The sequence below is a fragment of the Sylvia atricapilla genome, chromosome 13 (genome assembly GCF_009819655.1).
Source record: "Sylvia atricapilla isolate bSylAtr1 chromosome 13, bSylAtr1.pri, whole genome shotgun sequence".
Lineage (NCBI taxonomy): Eukaryota > Metazoa > Chordata > Aves > Passeriformes > Sylviidae > Sylvia > Sylvia atricapilla.
Window position 1 is genome coordinate 8,575,980 of NC_089152.1, and position 15,641 is coordinate 8,591,620.

Below are 15,641 nucleotides of genomic sequence, written 5' to 3' on the forward strand. Positions count from 1 at the left end.
GATTTTGCACTTCTACAAACACTGAGTTCAGAGAATTTGGTGTGTTTAAAGACAAAATACTCTTATTTATCTTGTCTTGCCTGAAACTTCCACCAGTAGATAATTTTTCTTAAAAAACTGAGTGAAGCCTCCTATACTTCTGGTAACAGCTCTGTGTTCCCATGACCTGCATTCATGTGTCATATTCAGATAAGGAGGAGGCACAACGCTGACTAATGCTGCTTTTTTGGAAGGAAAATGACAAAATCTATTTAAGACAGGAATAGAAGTGCCAGCACTAAATGACAGATGAGCAGCTGGTAGCAAAGGTGGCAGCTCTAGCATTTCCCTGTATTTATGGAGTATTGAAACAAGGGAGTGTTATCTGGATTTGTTTTCCTGGGCTGGATGCTTATCTTCAGATTCAGCAATTCTCTGGGTCCCAGGAAGGGGTGTAAGAAAATGGATAGGTTTTGTTCAGCACAAGTGAATGTTGCTCCCTCACCAGAGCCGCTGCCTGGAGCACGGGGCATGGCTATGCCCCTCACCCACCCCCTCTGCTTCCAGTCTGTTCCCATATTTCGTCTGACAGCACTTGCTCCTTATTAACATGACTATAGAGTCTTTGTGCCCTCTGTCAGAAGAAATCCTGCACCAGAATAAATTTCAGAGGTGACAGATTGGAACAGTTTGACCAGATGATGGCACACAAATGTCTCTGAGGCTGACAGCACCTGTGGCTCTGCACCTCTTTGGCTTTGGCCCCGGGCAGGAGTAGTGGCTGGAAGCATTGCCTACCCACTTCTGGCTTGTCCTCTCGGGATGTTGGGCTCTGGAGAGGAGATGAGGGCCTGGGGGAGAGAGGCTGTGGCTGCAGTAAAGCAGACAACTGTGTTTATGTGTCATCCAGAAGCTCAGTTGTGCTGTATTTCAGAGTCTATTAAGAAAATGTGATGTTGGGGTTTATGGGAAACAAACCAGCGTGTGATGGTCAGTGCCAGGTGTGATGGTGTGACAGGCAGTGCCATGTCCAAGCCAGGAAGGCAGTCCATGGGGGTTCTGTGTCTGTGTCTGGTCAGAGCGGTTTCTAAACATCTTCCTCTCACTGTAGGCTCTGAGTACAGGTTGATGGGAGGTGAAGTGGAAAATACCTCTCTGTTCACCCACCGTCAAGGGAGCTTTTGCAGCTGCTGGGTTAAAGAGTCATGCATAGATCTTTCAGACATAGGACAACACAGGGTGAAACACCCTCACAGGAAGGTGCCAGAGGGGTCAACTGCTCCCCAAGAAGTGCCAAGGCATGCCAAACCCCGGGTTAGGACACCAGGAGCTGGGGTCCGGGGTGCTTCAGCCCTCTGCTATTGGAGAGACAGCTGGCACCCAGCCGCATCCTTTTGCCCCGCCGGCGGCTCAGCGGGTCTGCCCAGACCCTCGGGGAGCCCGGCAAGGATCCCGCTGCCCCCGGAGCCGGGGAAGACCTTTCCGTGCGGGCAGCGGGGCATCAGGGCGCCGGTCGTAGATATACGTCCAGGCTGGAGGGAACGTCCCCGGCTGGGAGGAGCCAGCGGCTCAGCCGCTGTAAACAGTGCGGGCACCGCCAGCGGTTGGGAGATGGATATAAAAAGGGAGGCGGAGGGGAGGCAGCCGGAGCGGCGGAGCGGGAGCTGCCTGCGCCTGTCTGCCCCTGCCCTGCCTGCCCCGCCAGGTGCCCGGCAGCCCCGAGAGGCTGCGGCCAGAGTCCACGGTCGGCGCTGTCGGGACAGGTAAGTGTCTGCAGAGAAGTTTGGAACCCGCCGGTGCCGCTCGTCGAGCGGCCGCTGGGTTTGCTCGGCGCCGGCTCCCTCTGTCCGCGCCGCTGCTGTGGTGCTCTCCGCCTCCGGGGCTGTGTGAGCGGGGACGGGGGTTCGGCTTTCGCCTTTGCGACGTTAAGGGAAGGGAGAAAAGAAAACAAGATGAGCCGCAACGAAACCATCCAAACATCCAAAGCAAAATGTGCTTTTTGCCGGCTCCGCGCAAAGTCGCGGCGCACGTGTTGCGGGCGGCAGCGGCCCCGAGCTGCAGGTAGCGGCTGCGGGACCGCCCGGGACACACCGACCGCGGGGAGCCCCGGGCAGCCGGGGCTCCTCCTGCCCTTCGCGCCCGCCCCGGACCCAGAGATGGTCCCGGTGGCGGTGCCGCCGCGGGACGCGTCGTGGAGCAGCGACCGGCCGCAGCATCAGGTGGGTACCGCGCCCTCCGCGCCCCCTCGCCCCGCCGACCCCGCCGCCGCTGCCGCCGCCCGTTTCTTGCAGGGCCTGCCCGGATACCGCCCCGCACCTCGGCTCCGACACCCGCCGGGCTGGGCCCTGGGCCGGCCCTGCGCCTCGAGGGCTCCGCCGCCTTCCACCCCCTCGTTATCCCGGAGGTAAGCGGGGCGGCCGCCTGCCCCGGAGCCCGGCTGCTGAGGGGATGTCCCGGCCGTGCCTGCCGGCACCTCCCGGCCCGACGGTGCGCCCCAGCTCCTCCGCTCCCCTGGTTACCCAGGGCGGCTGGTGTTCGCCGACCGCCCCCACGGGCCGGCCATCACCTGCGGGCCCGCCACAACCACACGCTCATCCCCGACGGCGGGGAGCTGCACATCGGCTCAGAGCGCTGCCACCATCTCGCTGTGCGGGCGAGCTGCCGAGGGGCGGCCGTGGAGGGCTTCGGGCAGAAGTTGGTGGCCGTGGGTCGCGGCGACATCCCGGAACCTCCTGGACAGGACGCTGCATCCCGGGGACTCCGCCAAGGCCCCGACTCCTCCGAGAGGCGCGGAGGCTCAACCTGCGAGTCCTGGACGGCGGCACGGAGCGGCTGCTGGCGGAGGCACTTCCACACCCACCTGCGGCCGGGCAGGGCCGGGGCTCAGCGGTGCCGCTGCCCCGGGGGACTCGGCACCTCACGCCGGAGACTCAGCTGCTGCTGAGCGGGCCGCAGCTCCATCCACCGTCCGCCCGCGCTACAGGTGAGGCGGGGGCGGGAGCGGAGCCACCATGGACAGCTCCGAGCTGCCGGGGGCTCGTCCCGACCCAGGGGCGGAGCGGGGCTCGGCCGGGGCCGCGGGCGGGGGGCGGCGGTACCCGGGGGGATGCTGGAGGTACCTGGGGGGGAATATGCACCGGGCCGCCCGTGCCAGAGAGAGGGGAGTTGTGCCATGCTGCGAGCTCCCTGCTCCCCAAGTTTTCTGCGGGGTAGAGGGCTCGCAATGTCACCGGTTTGCTCCTTCCCTGTCTCCTTCAGGCAGTCCTGGGCGCAGGTGGGGATCCTGGGAAGGCATCAGCTTTCCACAGCAGAAGATAAGCAGGAGTATCAGGGGAATGGAACAACAGGGTTAGCCATGGCCCAAAGAGAGTTCCTCATATACGACGCCACTGTTACGTTTTCAGTGGATGGATAAAATGTTCAGCCTTCCCGGAGAATTGCTTGTCTTCTGTTGCTTTACTCTGCTTTTCCAGACTGAATCTGAACAGTGCAGTGATAATTATACCATAGTCTTTGGCTCAAGTGGATGTTGACCAAGCTAACAAAAGTACTCTCTCAGAGTAAAGTTTCAGCTTTCTATAAAGAGATGGCACTGGCATATTTAATGGCTAAGCACTTCTATCATGCACAGGGTTATCTAGATCAAAATTAAATTAGTACGCTCTTCATCTAATTGCATGATTCTGCCACGTACAACTGCAAAAATAATCGATTGCTTCATTTTTCAGGCATGCCTCATAATGCATTTAAAGTGGAAATGTCCAGAGGAATAATTCTTCATCTGGTGGAAAAGGTTACAAGTTGGTTGCCTGGTGACCTGGTATTGTTACTGCCAGTACAGATTATTCTATGCATCTGGCTGAAGAGTTTAATCTCCTTCCTTCTCCAAGAAGAACAATCAAGTGAAAATTGATGGTATGAAATATTTTTATCAGGGTACTCATTTGCCGTAAATATTTACCTTGTCTTGTCTTTTATGCTCTATACTTACTTGTCTTTTTAGGTAGTTTTTGTCCCATAAACACTAAGGCACATATAAGAGCTGAAGGCCCTAACTGTATTTTGGAGCTTGAAAGTTTTACTACTAGAGGCAGAAGTCTTTTGTAAGCAACCTCTGGGATCAGATCCCAGCAACTGGCATGTCCCCAGACTTGGTGATTGCTTAAAGGAAAGGTGTGCACTTGTTCAGAACAAATCAATAATAAAGATGTCATGTTCATCCGGAATAAAAAGTTTTCTGGTTTCCACAGGCAGCCCACTTTGTCTTCACATTGGAGAAGTCAGAGATGGTGTTGATATGAGGGCAGAGGTTGGTTTTCTGACCAGAAATATACTTATTCAAGAGGAAATGGAAGACTCCTGCTACAGATAATACAAATGCCAGTTTTTCTCTTTTGATACATTTGGAGAGCACATTAAAGTGAGTAATTTTTACTACATTTGCTTGTAGGTGGTTTCAGATAGTTCCTTTCCTGGTTTGTAAACAAGCCATGTAAAGCATCAAATTACCATTGTGTGTGTAGGGAAAAGTATATTTGTCTATGAAAAAGGGGGAAATTTGTCAGCCTGTCTTGCAAAACCAGACTTGCAACGAGACATTTTGTTCACTATGTCTGCAATAATATGCCCTTCTAGGGGATACCTTTTGAGGGGACTCTAGCAGCATTGCTTTCTGTAGGGCCCGTGTGAAGTGTGTTCATGAGATGTCACTGAAGAAATTGTGGATCTTGCAGAGCAAACCTGCTCCCTCCCTGGCTCAGAGCAGTGCTGGGTCTCAGCCCGTTGTGCTTTCCCTCCTCCCCGTTGTCTCACATGTTCTGCGTGGAGGTGCAGTCTTGCTGTTGCAGAGGTTTTTGTAAAGTTGCTCCTGTACCAGGCAGTGGAAACGGGAGCTATGCAGGTCTGGGCTAAAATCACTCGACAGTAGAAGCTGCCAGGAAATAGAGCCTGGTGGCAAATGCTCCCCCTTTCTGCAGTTGGCAGGAGCAGTGTGTCTGTCACTGCTATTGCTAAACACTGCACATGCTGTTTGGCATCTGCTCCTTGGCAGCCCCGTGCCCGTAGGTGTGCAGCTGCTGGCACACGGCTCTGCAGGTCCTGAGCTGCTGTGGGTGGAAACTCACACTTCCTCCTGGGACCAGACCATGTTTCACTCTGCAAAAATATTGCCTAATGAGAGAGAAAGAGAACCCCAAACCTGTTTTTCTTTTTGTGTGTGTTTCTGTTGTAACGCCTTACCTGGATCTACATTTGTCTTAACAGATCCTAAGGAATTTTAGTTCTGTTCACATGTCAGGAGTGGAATTAAAGAAACATGGAGCAACAAATCCTGGGCATTTACCCTGTGCATTTTCACCTGGCTGAGCATGTGGATGAGAGAGGAGGATATGAGCACCCAATGTACCTTGATAACCTGGCTATCACCACTGCTTCTCTGGGTGTATTTCCACATGTGGGACCCATGGCATTCTGGTAGGAGACATATTTTATTGGTAACAAGTTCAGTTCTTTGCTTAGCCAGGGATAAATAGTGAGAGCCATTTGTGATGCCAAGAGAAATTATGATATTGAAATAAGGCATTTTCCCCAAGAAATGCCCCAACTTCTCCCTTGTTTGGGTTAGGTCTGTTCCTCTGGCAGTGCAGCTGTTTGAAATAAATGTCAGGTTCTCAGCACAGCCTAATTAATATCATCAGATATAGTGTGATCAGATATAGGGAAATCTTTGCCATGGTAATTATAGACAGTTTGTGATAATGGGAACTTTCATTTAAAATTAAAGCAGTGAAGTATAAATGGAGTTGGCTGAAGCAACCGACCTTTAATCTGCAATGAGATAAAAAAAGACAGGGTTTGTTCAAGTCAGGGCATCATGAACTATATCTCAAAATGTTCATGTGACAAAGGAACTGAAATATGAGCAGAACAGACCCAAATGGTCACTTCAGTGCCAGGAAAGTCCTCAGGAACTTGGCTTTGACCTGGACCCTCACGATGGCATTGTGAAGAGGAACATAAAAAAAGGTCACAACAAAAGACATATGTGTCCCAGCTGGAAAAGAGAGATTCCTGCTCCAGTCCCAGCATGTCCAGTTGCTGTGTGCTTTGCAGGACTCTGAGCGATATTTTGATGTCTGTGAGCATTTCCTCATTCACTGGGTGGGTGCTCAGGCAGACACTCCCTGACCTCCCGTGTTTTTCCTGACAATGTTTTCTGAGTCCTGTAAAGACTGAAAAAGCTGTGTAAGACACAAGATGTCCTCCATGTGTGAAAGAATCCCCTGAAAGAATGCATGCATGAAAATTCAATGCAAGACCTGCACAACACAGGAGCACTCTTCATTTATCCTAGACTTGCTTTATATTGTTCAGATCACTCACAATTTTTGATTGCCTTCTCATATTTGTGATTTTCTCTGTCTGTAGACTCTTTTTCTGTGTACAGAGTCCTTAGGTTGACAGGAGGCTTGTCCAGTATGTGTGGATGTATTTAGCTTTCTTTCTTCCCCTTGGGTATTAAACCTCTGGAGTTGAAGTAATGTGTCTGGGATGAAAAGTAAAGCCTTATGCTAATAACAGGCCTTAGAAGAATGGTGTATGGTCTTGCTCCTTATCAGAAGGGAGGTACTCAAGGGTTTATCTGGATGTGTGGGGTGCAATAGTGCAATCAAGAATCCAAGTGAGATCCAGCCCTGGCTATATGTCCTTTGAACACTTGAATCAGTGAGAAGATTTTATAGTATAGATTAAAAATGTGATTCTTTGAAAGAATCACGTGGCTTTGATCTACAGTCATTAAAACGAAGAGTAGTTAAAATGTAATAAAAAGCCTCGCTTTAAAAGAATTTAAAATAATTTGCAGTTCCAGAGAACAGCATGTGTATCAGAGCAAGGCAGTTAGATAACACAGAGAGGTACCTGCTTCAGCATCAGATCATGAAATTCCAGCCTTTGAGGCAGAGTAAACCAGAGAGGAGGTTTCCCCCCTCCCATCCCGAGGTTTTAGGGGATGTAATTTTAGATGTACATTGCCGGTGTGGTTTGTGCCCCACTGTGTGTGGGTCATGCAGAGCTGTCTGCACTCCCCTTCTCCATCTGCTGCTCTGTGCCAGCCTTGTGCTGCTTTACAAGCCAGCAGCAGCTTGGGTTCCTCAGGAGGCTGGGATGTGCTCAGTGCTGGGCACATGTCAGGCGTGTGCTCACTGCTGGATCTTTCATGTCTAATGTTGCAGTGCATAAAGGTCACATATATTGTGTTGCTGAACTATGTATAATTCAGTGTTCAGAGACATCTTAATCATCTGGTGTTGGCCACAGCAACAAGGCTGCAGCCTGTGTTGGGACAGTGTTTCATGTTGGCACATGCAGTAAGATGTCACTGTGACTGCTGGTGTGTGCCTTTCCAGGGTTGGGTTTTCTATCAGGGATATGCTGAATTGATCAGTTATTAGGATTTTGTTGTGATGGCATGGACCCTTATCTCTGAGTGCAATGTCAGTGATTTTTAAATCAAGTTAGTCCTGGTCACGAGAGTGATCACTACAGTTTCGTGTGTGTAATTTTCAAGGCTGCCATGCAAGCCTTGGGACTAATCATATTAATTGAAGCTAAAGTCTGATTTCAGGTACAAGTCTGGCTTTTCATGCAGCCATCTGAAGCACAGTTAGCCAAACTGCAGCTAAATGCAGAAGAAGGAAACTCTACAATTAAAATGCTGTTTAAAACAATGAGCAGTTGTTGCAGTTTTCTGTCCAAAACTAGTCTTCCATGGCCTCCTTAGCACAGCTTCTGCCCATCATTTGGGAGGGTGGAAGTAGCCAGGCTTACTGATCTTAGCAGGCTGGCAGGGACACTTGTATTTTTGTCTAAATCCATTTTCTATTTGTGTTTCCAAGGCTCAGCTGGCAGGGAGGGACATGCTCAGTGTCAGTTCTCTGTTCCCTTCCTGTGGCTCACCCCAAGGTGCTGTACGCATATATAGGGTCCCAGTGGATTTCCAACACTCAGTCAGTGGGAGCTGGGTACTGCTTGTGTTGTGCCTCATTTTTAACTCTTTTTTGGACACCTCATTGAGGCAGAAACAAGAGTAGCAGATGACAGGCTGGAGGGGCGACTGCCTGGAAAACAATGAAATCCAGCAGAGCTATACCTGTGGGGACTATACTGCTTGTGGCTCCAGATGTTATGTACAGTTGCAGCCCATCAAGGGGAAATTACAGGATATGATTCCACGAAATGGATTTATTTCAAGTATCCCTCTGTATACAAAAATAACCAAGTAGGTTAATATTAGTTAATCTTGCAGTCTTGCACAGACATAACTGACGTCAACAGGAATTTTGTATGCCTGAAGAGGGAATATAAATGCTGACAGGGATCATTTGAGTACAAAGTTAAGGTTTCTCTAGGATTTAGTAACAAATAGCTGGTATCTTAACTAGCCTGATTTAGTATTTACATTTAAAAGAAGGATTTCTAAATTTGTCTTCATAAGGCTATACATCAAAGGAGGCTTGTGCTAAGTCCTTTTGGTCAAATTAGGGTTTAATGCAATATCCCTGAGCCTGTCAATTAATATTAAACAGACTGAAATACTAAAATACCACCTCTGCCCAAGATGATCATTAGAGGAAAGAAGTGGCCCTACAGCTTCTGAGAAGAAGGAGGAAGAGAAAGAATGGGAATCTTGCTAATATAAATTACTTTGCAGGGTGCATTTCAAAGTATGTCTCATTTAATTTTGGAAATGTTGCAGTCACAAAAATTTCTAGATTAACCATGCTGATTTGCTGGTTTATCGTGTAAGACACACTTATGTCTATGTAGAATATCTTTATGTAGATATTTACTCTATGACACTGAATCAAATATTCTCTCTGAGTGCTGAGAGTATTTTTAAATCCAGTATTTTGCAATTTTCCCTTAATTACGGACGCAACCTTCCTCAGAGTAGTTTTAAGGTCAGTCCACAGTTATGCACACTGCCTGTAGTCTGAGTCAGCTCCAGGGCTGAGGGAGGCACCTCTCACAGTGATAGAAGGTTAGCATATTTTTAATACATGATCTTTATCACTTACTTGCAAAAGATGTTATCCACTTAAGTAAGACAACAGATGACAACGTTTTTATAGTTATATCTGGCTTCTGTGTGTACCACTACTGATTTTCCTTCTGAAGAAGAACTCCTTACTGAGACAAACATCAACATTGTGTCTCCTTAATCTTCTCCTTAATGGGCCATTTGCAGCTTGCAAGGATATTTATTTTGTTTTTCCACGTAGAAGCTTCATAAAATCATAGAGAATCCCGTAACTCCTGCCATGGCCCCTAAAGTTTTGAAAACAGACCAGAAGTTTCAATTTCAGGCATTTCCAAAACTTCTTAACTTAAAAATAAAACCCCAACCCTTGGATTTCCTTCAGCTGCATTGAACAGAGAATGGATTTTGTGTTAACGTTCACATTTAATTTACAATAGGTTCAGCATGTGGCTCCATAAATGACCACGTCTGACATTACTGGATGGTTTATTTTCCTTAAAGAGTGTCATTAAAAGGTTGTGTGGAGTTTTAAAGTCAATAGGAGAGTTGTGGCTCAAGTCCAGGGCAGTACTATGAAAATGTATCCCTTCCTGTTTGGTAACTGCTTAGGATCATTTTGATTTTGATTTTTCAGGGCTGTCAGCACGTTCTGGATTGCAAATCCAAACAACTTAACCGAGAATGCAGCGGCTGGTGCTCAGGTAAAACTATTGAATGGCAGAGCTATGCTTTGCCTCCACTTCCCAAATATTCTACACTTATGGATATCAAGAGCAATTAGTTTTTAGTAAGACATAAAATTTGGATATGTATTTTTGCAACCTTTGTCTCTGTTTAGAGCAAATATTTGCCCGCACTTCTCCACTTATTTCTTTCACAATTGTGCCTGGAAATGCTGTGTTGTATCTCTTAGAAAATACTGATTTTCATTAGTAGTTAATAGTTAAATATTCAATAAAATTTTATATTTTTATATATGAATATATGCTCTCTCCTTATTATTATTATCTCTTATGTTTACCCAAAACATGTTTGTGTTTTATATACCTGTACAGATTTGGCTGTTTTCTAATAAACCACCTGAATTTCACCCACAATAAATGCGTTTTTAAAACCCTTGTGTGTGCCCCAGGGACCTACTGTGCAAGCCAAAGGATAAGCTGGGAGGTGTGGGAGTTATGGGCTGCTGTGTGTCCCCAAGGACACACATGTTGGACAAGCTCAGGTTAGAAATCTGGGCAGCACAGGGTGAAAAGCTGAACTCTCAAGGTGACCTGTGCCATCGATTGCAGCACCCCATTTCTCAGACCGCCCTTTGTTTTTTAGGATGTGGCGCCTCTTCCACCCGGTCCCCACCAGACATTCTGAGGGAAGATATCCAGAGGGACAGGCTGAGAACATCCCCTTGGGAGGGTTTTACAGCAGAGTCCACTCCAATCTCAAGGCATGTGGATGATTTTTATGTTTCTGTCAATATAATAGCATGGCACTGACTGTGCGCTGCTCTGTGATGCTTGTGGGGGTCTCACATTTTGATAAAGGGTTTTTTTTGACACTGTATCATAATCAACTTCTTGGGTCCCTGTTTTTTCTAAATATTAGAGAGGGAGCTGAGGAGAGTGGACATCTCATCCCAGGAGCTGCAGTTGGCTGTGTTAGAGGGAATGTGCCCAGGCTATGAGCACACCTATTTCTAAGTGAGATTTAAGGAGAGACAGACAGGACTCTCAGCACTGCTGCTGACCACCGTGATGCCACAATGTAAGGGGATGAGGAGAAATAATTTGTGCCAGTGACTGCTCATCACCTCTGGAAAATGAGACCAAAAATTCAATGGTAGTTCCAAGGAAAACTCTTTCTCTCAAATATACTGTTGAGGTGAAAACATAACCTGTAAGATAGCAAAAACTATTTCTCAGTATTCTAGATTGAAATTGGTTTTGTTCTCTGTGCTTTGTGTGTTTTACATCTCGGTCCATAGCAGCTGCTGCTCTAGCCCAAAGCCTGTAAGTTGGCTGCAGCAGCTCATGTTCTCTTTTGACTGTCGAGGGACTCGTCACTCGTTATTTAAAGCCTTAATTCTTAACAACACTCTTTTTCCAAAAAGTTATCAAGAGTTTGGCAGGGTCCCTTATTGCTTTCTGTGAGGGGGAGAGAGTGGGAGTTCAGAGCCTTGCTTTGGGTCAGAAGAGAGCCCAAGATGCTGATGTATAACATATGGCAGGGCAGGCTCTGTCCTGACTTGAGCGTGCTACATCCTGTGCTAATGTCATGCTCAGCAGTGCCAAGAGACACCAAAAGGGAAGAGAGAGCCCTGGCTGCTGGTGCTCCTGTGCCTGCATGCACTGGCTGCCCACATTCATTGATAAAATCTGGGATCATTGGTCCCTGTTGAGCGATCTGTTAAAATAATTTGAGGCATGTGCATTTCCAGGCTGGTTTGTTTATTGGAAAAGGAGTAAGGACAACGAGAGCCAATGCTGAAGATCCCAGGGAGTCTCCCACTGTCAATAATGCCAGGTAAGCACATGCTGCATGGCTCGTGTTTTGGATAGTTGTGCTGCATCTTGGCTTCTGCATTGCATTTAGCAGATCATTAATGCCTCATTATGGCTGGAGCATCTGAAAAAAACACACACTCTCTCTGATGTGCAGAGTCAACTATTCCATAGCTATGCACTGGATTGTTTGTGTTATTGCTGGCCAAAAAGGACACCCATGCACTTGGGGTTGTGAGGACTAAGGAGTGAAGCATGTGGAAGGGGATCCAGATCCCATTAGTGCATTAGTGGGTTTGTAAACTCTAGCATTTATTGCTAATTGCTTAGAAGAACTTACATCTGAAAGGTGATGTAAGAGGCTGCTGAGACTGGTCTGGGATTAATGAGGAAAATAAGCAGCCTCAAAGGTTTTTGTCAGCTGCTTTGACATGTCTGAGCTTCGTTTGGCAGAGTGGAAGCAGGTAAATTAAGTCCATTTTCTCCTTCACTGCAGTCCTATGGGTCTGTGTGAGGAAGCTGAGAGAAATCAGTTGCTGCTCCTGGTCAGTCCTTGGCTTTTTCTCTGTTCCATCCTACCTGACTGATATGATGTTCCCATAAGGCTGAAAGGAAAGGAAGACTGTGTGTCCCTTGTGACACTTCCCTGCCAGGGTCACCCCTTGGGCACCAAGGAACATGTGCCTTCATACCTCTGATGGAAGAAGTAGGAGGTGAGGGTAGACTCAGAAAAAGCCAGGGTGAATATTTTTTTCCTAACACAGCACCAATCTACTATTAACAGCCAGTGTGGCAAGAAATAGCCTGTGAGTTATTGAGATGAACCCAGTTCCCAGGGAGAATTATTTGCTTTCAGCAGCTTCTCTTTCAGCAGACACAGAAACATGTGGGGGTTTGGTCTGTACATAAAAGGAGAGCAGCTCCAATTGCTCTGTTATCTTTGCTGAATGAGATTCTTGAAAGTGTCTAATTGATTTTCTAGCATCAGCAGAGGGATCCTCAGTGGCACCTGTAAGGACATCTACAAAAGGATCTGAGTGACTTGGGAAAAATGTTTTTTATGCCTCTGAATCACACTGAATCAAATTACAGAGTAGCTGTGGGCCCACTGGTGTCTAGTGAGAAATCACCTTCTCACTTCACCTGGCCCAGAATTTTGTCTTTATGAATATCTCTTGTTTTCTGCTTTACACCAAAGCTCAAAAGTGAAATCATGTTAATAGCCTGACTCTGATTCAGGGCATATCACCTCTTTAGACCTCTAATAACTAGAAAGCAAAAAAGATCTGCTGGGCATTACTGCCTCTGTCTGAAGTTGACTCCTTTGTCTCTTGTGATGCTTTAACTAAGATTCTTTCTTCAGGTCTCTCCCACATCAAGATGCTAATCCTGAAAAGCCACAAGTTCCTGCCATGACTGATGGTCTTATTGCTCTTAAAAATAATGGCCATGAGGCCTGGGACAGGGCTGGTGACATTATTTTCCCTAACTCAAGGTAGGTTACTCTTATATCCCTTTTACATATATACATATATATATATACTGTTATAATACTGTTATATTCCCCCCACAACAGACATAAATAGGTCTGTAGGCCAAATTCACTGCAGACATTCCTCATCATCACTGTGTTTTCTCAGTCCCAAGTTTTCAGACAATGGAATTAGACTCACTCTGGCAAAGTAATTTCTTAAAATGGGTCTTCCTCCCATTTTTTTCCCCCAGTGTAACATGCTTAAGAATGGAAACTAAGACACTCCCCTGTTAATTAGTGTAAAACAGGAGAAAATCTCACATTTCCCCTCTGGACCACATCAAGTCTTCCCTGGGCAGCCATAAATACAAGGGACAATTTAGCCTTTCATTCTCTTTGCCTCAGCACGCCTGGGGGACACATGATAATTGCTGAATATTTCCTGCTGGACGGGAGGTCCCGATGCTCAAGCACAAAACTACCTGCTCGCTGACTTGCCAATTCCTAAACATACTTTAGATCAGGCTGTTATAGCAGTGCATGCACCTTTCTCCAAATTAAGCACACAAATTCTACCGTGCCTGCGGTGTAATTAAAAGTGTTAATTAATTGGTGTGCTGTGCTGCATATTTACGTGATATTTCTTTGCTTGCAGTGATGGGACTTTCCCAACAGACAACAGCTCCAGCCTGGAGGTTACACACTCCATTTTTGTTGGAAAAAGCAGCAACTTTGGCTCCCAGGGAGGCCAAAACAGCTACTGGGGAAAAGGGGTAAATGGAGAGCCCAGAACACTGCCCAGAAACAAGTGAGTTATTCTTCTGCCATTTCTTCTTGGCGTTAGCTTAAGGTAGAAGAAAAGCCCCAGGAATTAGTGTGGCTACCAATGAGTAATTTATACCAGGTGCTTAAATTATTGTTCAGGCCAGAAATAATAAGCATCCAAATAAACTTACTCTTCAGGCCAACAGCTTGAGAGCATTCTTGACTGAATGTGTTTGATTTAGTTTTCTCTTTAGTTTATTAGTCAGTGGAGAATGGATTAGAGAATCTGACTTATGCCAAATGGCTCTTGTGTGGTGCTTCAGTGGTGCAGCATCAAGGAGAGGGTACAGCTCCCACACACCATGGCACCTTCCCTCCTGTGGGCATAGCTGAGCAAACACAGCCAGTTTGAAAAGGGATAAACCATTTCTCATTATAGCCTCTTTTTTCTTTTTTTGATAACTACGTGTTATTTTCTGTTTTCAGCAGCACAGCCTCCTCTCTAGCAACCACAGTGCCTACCCACATTCTCACAGTAAACTGTGCTGCCCTAATATGTTTAATATATGTTTTTGGTGAGGCTTAACAATTACTAAACCTTCTATGAGGTATAAAAATTTAAGTAATAAGCAATAGTAGTTAAATATATCATGCACACAGCTCTGGCTATACATGACTCGACCATAAGTGACAACAGGAATGGAATCTCTGTAGGACAGCAAGAACAATCAGAGCTATGCTCAGTTATTATTGTTGTTTAAATTGAAACTGCAAAAAAACTCCTTTGCTGTTCAGATAAGCTCTAATCATGTTAAACAATGTATTCTTGGAGGAGGATGGCAAAGCATCTGATATCTGTCCTTTTGGTACTTGCTTCCAAGGAGACCCTTACCTCCAGGAAAGCTGCCTGCTACCATTTTTTCAGTCATGCTGATGTTTTCCTGAGAAACCCATCTGCTCTGAACAAGGAACCTGATGGCAGGGCTGCCCCACTCTGCCCTTTGGCTCCTTCTTGTGGTGATGATTTCCTGGGTGGCTGAAGACAGGGGCTTTGAACTGCTTTACCCCAGCTTACAAGTTTTAGGCAAGATTATGAGTAATTTTTTTTTGCTTTTGAGCCTCACCCTTAAGAGGATGTTCAGCAGAATTTAATCTTTCACGTATGATGAGTTTTCAGATCCCAGTTTTCGGAAAGAAAAAGTGGTTTGGCTACTTGTTAATATCTTTCTATGCTGTCAGAAGACATGGGGTTTGCCCAAGCTTTTTACACAGGACTGTGTTTGTGTTTAAATCTCCTAGGACGTTCCCTATCCTTGGATTCCAGATTTATGATGAGTCTCTCCGGATGGCAAGATGCACTTTCATGAAGTTCATCCTGACTCTTGACAGATACTCAAGTGCCATCACGTTCTTCATGAAAAGCCTCTGGTGGATCAGCCCCTGGAACAGCGTGTCACAGATCCTGATGGAGAAAAGGGTAAGTGAGACAAGAAGAAATGTTTGCTGCTAGATGTGAAAGGTTTTGAAGTTTCTAGCAGTGGTGAGAGATCTGTCCTAGGGCAGGATTTCCAAGCAGAGGCGTGTGTTACATTGGTGCATGCCATCAATTAATTTTGAAACACTTTTCTTCTTAGTAATGAAGGTTGTTTAGAAGCAAGTAAAATGTGATGATAACTTATACCTGGGCAGACCTACACAAAGAAATATGTATTGGAGACAGTTTTCACCTTGCAGTCAGAGCACCCAGAACACAACTCTTAGGTGGTGCAGCATTGCCAGCTGCTGAGGACCTGGTCAGGACCTGGCCTCAGAGGTTGAGAGGGTCACACACGAGTTATCAGGACCCAGTAAGACGCGAAACAATTCTACAGAAATAGCAAATACA

General features: G+C 46.6%; 1 protein-coding gene and 2 long non-coding RNA genes across 4 annotated transcripts in view; all 3 read left to right on the forward strand.

The window, feature by feature from the left end:
- The window catches only part of CEMIP (cell migration inducing hyaluronidase 1), a 129,537-nt gene that overhangs the window by 28,404 nt on the left and 85,492 nt on the right, over window positions 1-15,641 (forward strand). The window lies entirely within an intron of this gene.
- On the forward strand, window positions 3,241-9,883 carry LOC136366781 (uncharacterized). The gene is made up of 5 exons (XR_010744577.1): window positions 3,241-3,397; window positions 3,708-3,894; window positions 4,230-4,399; window positions 5,242-5,451; window positions 9,654-9,883. It is a non-coding gene; the product is annotated as an uncharacterized lncRNA (long non-coding RNA).
- LOC136366782 (uncharacterized) overlaps window positions 13,669-15,641 on the forward strand; it is a 31,910-nt gene continuing 29,937 nt past the window's right edge. For both annotated transcript variants that reach the window (XR_010744578.1, XR_010744579.1), the window contains exons 1-2: window positions 13,669-13,799; window positions 15,056-15,233. This is a non-coding gene — a long non-coding RNA (uncharacterized lncRNA). The remainder of the gene's footprint in view (window positions 13,800-15,055; window positions 15,234-15,641) is intronic.